Source organism: Musca autumnalis, unplaced genomic scaffold, assembly GCF_047663935.1.
Source record: "Musca autumnalis isolate F117 unplaced genomic scaffold, ASM4766393v1 scaffold_3, whole genome shotgun sequence".
Taxonomy (NCBI): domain Eukaryota; kingdom Metazoa; phylum Arthropoda; class Insecta; order Diptera; family Muscidae; genus Musca; species Musca autumnalis.
The window spans coordinates 254,204,403-254,210,562 of NW_027411866.1; the positions used below are offsets into that span (position 1 = coordinate 254,204,403).

Genomic DNA, 6,160 nt, shown 5'->3' on the forward strand with positions numbered 1-6,160 from the left:
TAGAGACGTTGGTTGCTATTTTTCAAGTCTTTAGCAAGGTAAATATTTTCGATGGCTGTGGTTAAGATTGTCATTCGGTTTTTTTTGTTGCCGCCACGTTTGTGATGGCTGCGGTTGTGTTAAGTGGGCTGCCATTGTTTGGTTCAATTAACTTTCAAGAATGCTTAAAACCAAAATTACAAAGAAACGACATCTCTCAACTTCGAGGAAGCAACAGAAAACAAATGTCTAATAATTTATCATGTCACCCAAGGTAATGAGGGGGTGATGGGTGGAGACACACACCGTGGCTTCCTTTTGTGGCTTCCCAAGAATTTGTTATTGACATCAATTGTGTACTTTAAAGAATACAACAAAATATTTGCATAAATTTCCATAGATCAATTTTAAGGTATTGCCTCCTGTGTTACCTCTTAGAGGACTTTTGGGACACACTGACTACTGGGTGTTGTATTTTTTTCAACGCTAATCGCTGACCATTTATCATATTTAATGAAATTTTCCTCGTCATCCACCTACTTTGGTTGTTTTCTTGTTTAAAATTCCGTAATCTCTGCCTATCAGCTTGAGAGCCATTAAAAGGGGTGTTTTTCGCCAATGCCGTTTTTTGTTTTTGTGCAAAATGCAATTTTTACGCTAGTCAATGTCACGTGACGCACGTGCGTAATTAAATTGATGCATTTCCATATTTACCCACAAACGCCGTCAACCATCTGGTGGAGATTTCATGTAACCATAAGCCAAGGTGGTAACATTTCATATTCATGGTCTTATCCGAAATCATCATATCATTAATCAAAGACATTTATGTAGTTGTGGAAAAGGAAAATATCATTAAGGACACCTTGTGGCCAACATAATCCCCGCCATAAATACCAATAACATTGAGCATAGCGTCCGATTTAAATCAATTCAGATCAAATCCTCACCAAACAAAATCCCCTCCATTGACTTTTATCAATCTCAGTAAGCCTCAAATGAATGGTAATTGTTGTGACAGTGATGGTCAGAAGTTGGGTTTTTTTATGTTTGGAAAAGGAAACTTTCGTACTAGAACTGGTCTGCAGAGTAGAGATGGGCTGCCAAAAATAGTAAAGTATTGTAATATACGTTCCTCTGCAGGAGGCTTCTATGGAATAGAAGATCTTTGTAGAAGGCTTCTATAAGATAGAATACCTCGGTAGAATAGAAGACCTCCGTAGGAGGCTTCTATAGAACAGAAGACCTCCGTAGGAAGCTTCTATAGAATAGAAGAACTCCATAGGAGGCTTCTATAGAATAGAAGAACTCCATAGGAGGCTTCTATAGAATAGAACAACTCCATAGGAGGCTTCTATAAAATAGAAGACCTCCGTAGTAGGCTTCCATAGATTAGAAGACCTCTGTAGGAGGCTTCTATAGAATAGAAGACTTCCTTCGGACGCTTCTATAGAATAGAAGAACTCCGTAGGAGGCTCCTATAGAATAGAAGAACTCCATAGGAGGCTTCTATAGAATAGAAGACCTCCGTAGGAGGCTTCCATAGAATAGAATGACTCCGTAGGAGGATTCTATAGAATAGAATGACTCCGTAGGAGGATTCTATAGAATAGAATGACTCCGTAGGAGGATTCTATAGAATAGAATGACTCCGTAGGAGGATTCTATAGAATAGAATGACTCCGTAGGAGGATTCTATAGAATAGAAGACCTCCGTAGGAGGCTTCCATAGAATAGAAGACCTCCGTAGGAGGCTTCTATAGAATAGAAGAACTCCATAGGAGGCTTCTATAGAATAGAAGAACTCCATAGGAGGCTTCTATAGAATAGAAGAACTCCATAGGAGGCTTCTATAGAATAGAAGAACTCCATAGGAGGCTTCTATAGAATAGAAGACCTTCGTAGGAGGCTTCTATAAAATAGAAGACCTCCGTAGGAGGATTCAATAGAATAGAAGACCTCAGTAGGAGCTTCTATGGAATAGAAGAACTCCGTAGGAGGCTTCTATGGAATAGAAGAACTCCGTAGGAGGCTTCTATAGAATAGAAGACCTCCGTAGGAGGCTTCTATAGAATAGAAGACCTCCGTAGGAGTCGTCTATAGAATAGAATACCTCCGTAGGGGGCTTCTATGGAATAGAAGAACTTCTATAGAATATAAGAACTCCGTAGGAGGCTTATATAGAATAGAATAACTCCGTAGGAGGCTTCTATAGAATAGAATGACTCCGTAGGAGGATTCTATAGAATAGAATGACTCCGTAGGAGGATTCTATAGAATAGAATGACTCCGTAGGAGGATTCTATAGAATAGAATGACTCCGTAGGAGGATTCTATAGAATAGAAGACCTCCGTAGGAGGATTCTATAGAATGGAAGACCTCCGTAGGAGGCTTCTATAGAATATAAGAACTCCGTAGGAGGCTTATATAGAATAGAATAACTCCGTAGGAGGCTTCTATGGAATAGAAGACCTCCGTAGGAGGCTTCTATAGAATAGAAGAACTCCGTAGGAGGCTTCTATAGAATAGAAGAACTCCGTAGGAGGCTTCTATAGAATAGAAGAACTCCGTAGGAGGCTTCTATAGAATAGAATAACTCCGTAGGAGGCTTCTATAGAATAGAATGACTCCGTAGGAGGATTCTATAGAATAGAATGACTCCGTAGGAGGATTCTATAGAATAGAATGACTCCGTAGGAGGATTCTATAGAATAGAATGACTCCGTAGGAGGATTCTATAGAATAGAATGACTCCGTAGGAGGATTCTATAGAATAGAATGACTCCGTAGGAGGATTCTATAGAATAGAAGACCTCCGTAGGAGGATTCTATAGAATAGAATGACTCCGTAGGAGGATTCTATAGAATAGAATGACTCCGTAGGAGGATTCTATAGAATAGAATGACTCCGTAGGAGGATTCTATAGAATAGAATGACTCCGTAGGAGGATTCTATAGAATAGAAGACCTCCGTAGGAGGATTCTATAGAATGGAAGACCTCCGTAGGAGGCTTCTATAGAATATAAGAACTCCGTAGGAGGCTTATATAGAATAGAATAACTCCGTAGGAGGCTTCTATAGAATAGAATAACTCCGTAGGAGGCTTCTATAGAATAGAAGACCTCCGTAGGAGGCTTCCATAGAATAGAAGACCTCCGTAGGAGGATTCTATAGAATAGAAGACCTCCGTAGGAGGATTCTATAGAATAGAAGAGCTCCGTAGGAGGATTCTATAGAATAGAAGACCTCCGTAGGAGGATTCTATAGAATAGAAGACCTCCGTAGGAGGATTCTATAGAATAGAAGAGCTCCGTAGGAGGCTTCTATAGAAGAGAAGACCTCCGTAGGAGGCTTCTATAGAATAGAAGAGCTCCGTAGGAGGCTTCTATAGAATAGAAGACCTCCGTAGGAGGATTCTATAGAATAGAAGACCTCCGTAGGAGGCTTCTATAGAACAGAAGACCTCCGTAGGAAGCTTCTATAGAATAGAAGAACTCCATAGGAGGCTTCTATAGAATAGAAGAACTCCATAGGAGGCTTCTATAGAATAGAACAACTCCATAGGAGGCTTCTATAAAATAGAAGACCTCCGTAGTAGGTGTTGGAGCGTATTAAACATTTTGTTTTTATTTTTGAATTTGGTTTTATTTTGTTTTAATTTTGATTTTTTCTTCTCCTTCTATTTTTATTAATTTCATTTTTTACATATTTTAATTTGATGTTTTTTAATGTAAACATACTTGAATTTCGTAGTTGTAATAAATAGTATAAAAATAGTATGTAAGTAATAATGAAGTTAGCTGTAAAGAAATAGGATAAGAAAATGAATTAGAAAATGAAATAAAATCAGTTGTTGTACTTACCGCCAATTAACCGCATCGTCTTCGACTTCTTCTAAAACCGTCCAAAAAGAATCCTGAAAAATAAATAAAAATTCATAAATCGAAATTAAAATAAATTGTTTTTATTTTCTCTCACCTTAAAATAAAGAGTGAACATTTTGGTGCCGAAACCCGGGATATAAAGTGTCGGTTGTGTTTTATTAAGTTTCTATAAAACCAAATTTTGCTAAATTGCTGCAAAAGAAGAAGAAGAACATTAATAAAAAACCGTGCTTAACATAAAGACCTTTTACATAAAATATATACTTCCCGCATTATTGCCTGTTGCTGTGTTGCAGATCTTCATCAATGCCCCGATTCTGTGATTGCCGTCTCTGCAAATCCAAACATAATCAGGAGAGTGATTCTGATTCACAGGTAAAAGCGTTGTAATAATTTGTGTGAATCCTAACCTGTAAATTTTTCAGGTTTAGAGAATTTGTAAATTGTTCAAATTTGTCTGTAATATATACACTTCACACAAATTATCACTATACGCTTCATCATTAAAACATATTTACATTTTGTGAAACGCTTTGGCAATAGTTATTCGCGGCAAAATAACACGAACTTAATTATTACATTTAAATTAAGTTTGCTTTTCTTTTCCTATTCCGCTTTGTATTTCACTTTGTCAGCCGTTCCAATTGTTTGTGTTGTTGGTCTTTTCAAAGCACCACTCTCCGCGATTATTATTCAATTTTACTTCGCGAGTGAAATTATTTACACAAAATATTTATTATTTTTGGCAATTTGATATAATTTAATTATTATTTTCGCACATTTGCCACTTCTCTAATATTTTTCTTTTGTTTTGATTTAATTTCATTAGTGCCACATACTTTGTGAGTAATTGAGTACCCATCTTCGGTTATTCAATTTGATCAATTGTGTTATCGGTGTTATCGATATACACAAAATACTTAAGGGTGCTTTAGACTACGCAATTTTCCAAAATTTCTAATTTACTGAAATTTTTGTGTTTTCAATTGTCGAACTAAAATTAATTAATTGAGATAGTATTAATATACTATTTTAAAGCTGACAATTATATTTTTATTACAAAAAAGCGAGAGTTTATTTGATAATAAACTTGACATTTCCTACCACTAACAAATATAAAAGTGTGTAGAGTTTTTCTGTTGTTTGAAACTCCTTTAAACTTATTGATTAATATCAAAATGGCTGGTGGTAAGAAACACCAAAGTAATCCTGATACGGAAATAGCCAATTTGAAGCAACAACAGGAAAAAATAATAAAAAATATTGAAAGAATTAAGACTTCTTTCCGAGAAAAGAAAATATCCTTCAATTCATTTGAATTAGAATGTCGATTAGACATTTTAAACAAATATATTGATGAGGCAATGCATTTGCAATCCGAACTAGATATTCTAGATCCCGATAATGATGATCGTGGTGAATTGGAAGACTTATGTGTATCGGCAAAGTCCCTATTTTTAGGAGTTTTATCTAAAAATAGGAGGAGCAGTATGCCTGAGACTTCTTTTTGTGCTCAATCGCATCAATCTAGATTGCCAAACATGAAATTGCCAAAATTCAGCGGAAAATATTCCGAATATAAGAATTTCATAAGTCTTTTCGAAAATTTAGTTCACACAGATCCGACATTGACAGACATAGAAAAATTCAACCATTTGATTTCATGCTTATCTGACGAAGCTCTTGGTACTGTAAAAGCTTTTCAGATTTCTGAAGAAAATTACCCCAAAGCATTAGCCAGCTTAAAGAAGGTTTATGATAATGATTGCTTGATATTTTTTGATAATATTGCTAAGCTTTTCGATCTTCCTGAGATCACCAAACCTTCGGCTTCTGCTTTGCGAAGCATGATCGATACTGTTTCTGCCATATACGATTCATTGTTGTCAATTGGTGATGACAAAAAGATTACGAATGCAATTTTAATCCACTTAGTTATGTCAAAGGTCGATCCAATCACTAAGTCCAAATGGGAAGAACAGCTTGACTTCGAAAAGCTCCCATTATGGTCTGATTGCGAGGCTGTATTAAATAAAAGATACCAGCATATTTCTGCTGAGGAGTCTTCTGGTGCAAGACCCAAATTAAACAAACCCAAATTTGATAATCAGCCTAAAAGGAATTTCAAGACTTCACTTTCTGTTTCTAAACAGAAACAATCTCCAGAAAAGTGTGTCTTCTGTAGATCTTTGCAGCATAACATAACAAATTGTTCTTCTTTTACTGCTGTACCAGTTCTCCAAAGATTTGAATTCATTAAAGCCGTCCCTGCTTGCATTAATTGTTTGAAGAAGG

The 6,160-nt window shown here is 36.2% G+C and overlaps 1 long non-coding RNA gene across 1 annotated transcript; it reads right to left on the reverse strand.

Moving 5' to 3' along the window:
• Positions 1 to 3,593: 3,593 nt before the first annotated feature.
• LOC141397395 (uncharacterized) lies at positions 3,594 to 4,719 on the reverse strand. Its single transcript, XR_012411393.1, has 5 exons — positions 4,384 to 4,719; positions 4,117 to 4,197; positions 3,960 to 4,057; positions 3,845 to 3,897; positions 3,594 to 3,781 (listed from the first exon to the last, which is right to left on the reverse strand). It is a non-coding gene; the product is annotated as an uncharacterized lncRNA (long non-coding RNA).
• Between the last annotated feature and the right edge of the window lie 1,441 nt (positions 4,720 to 6,160).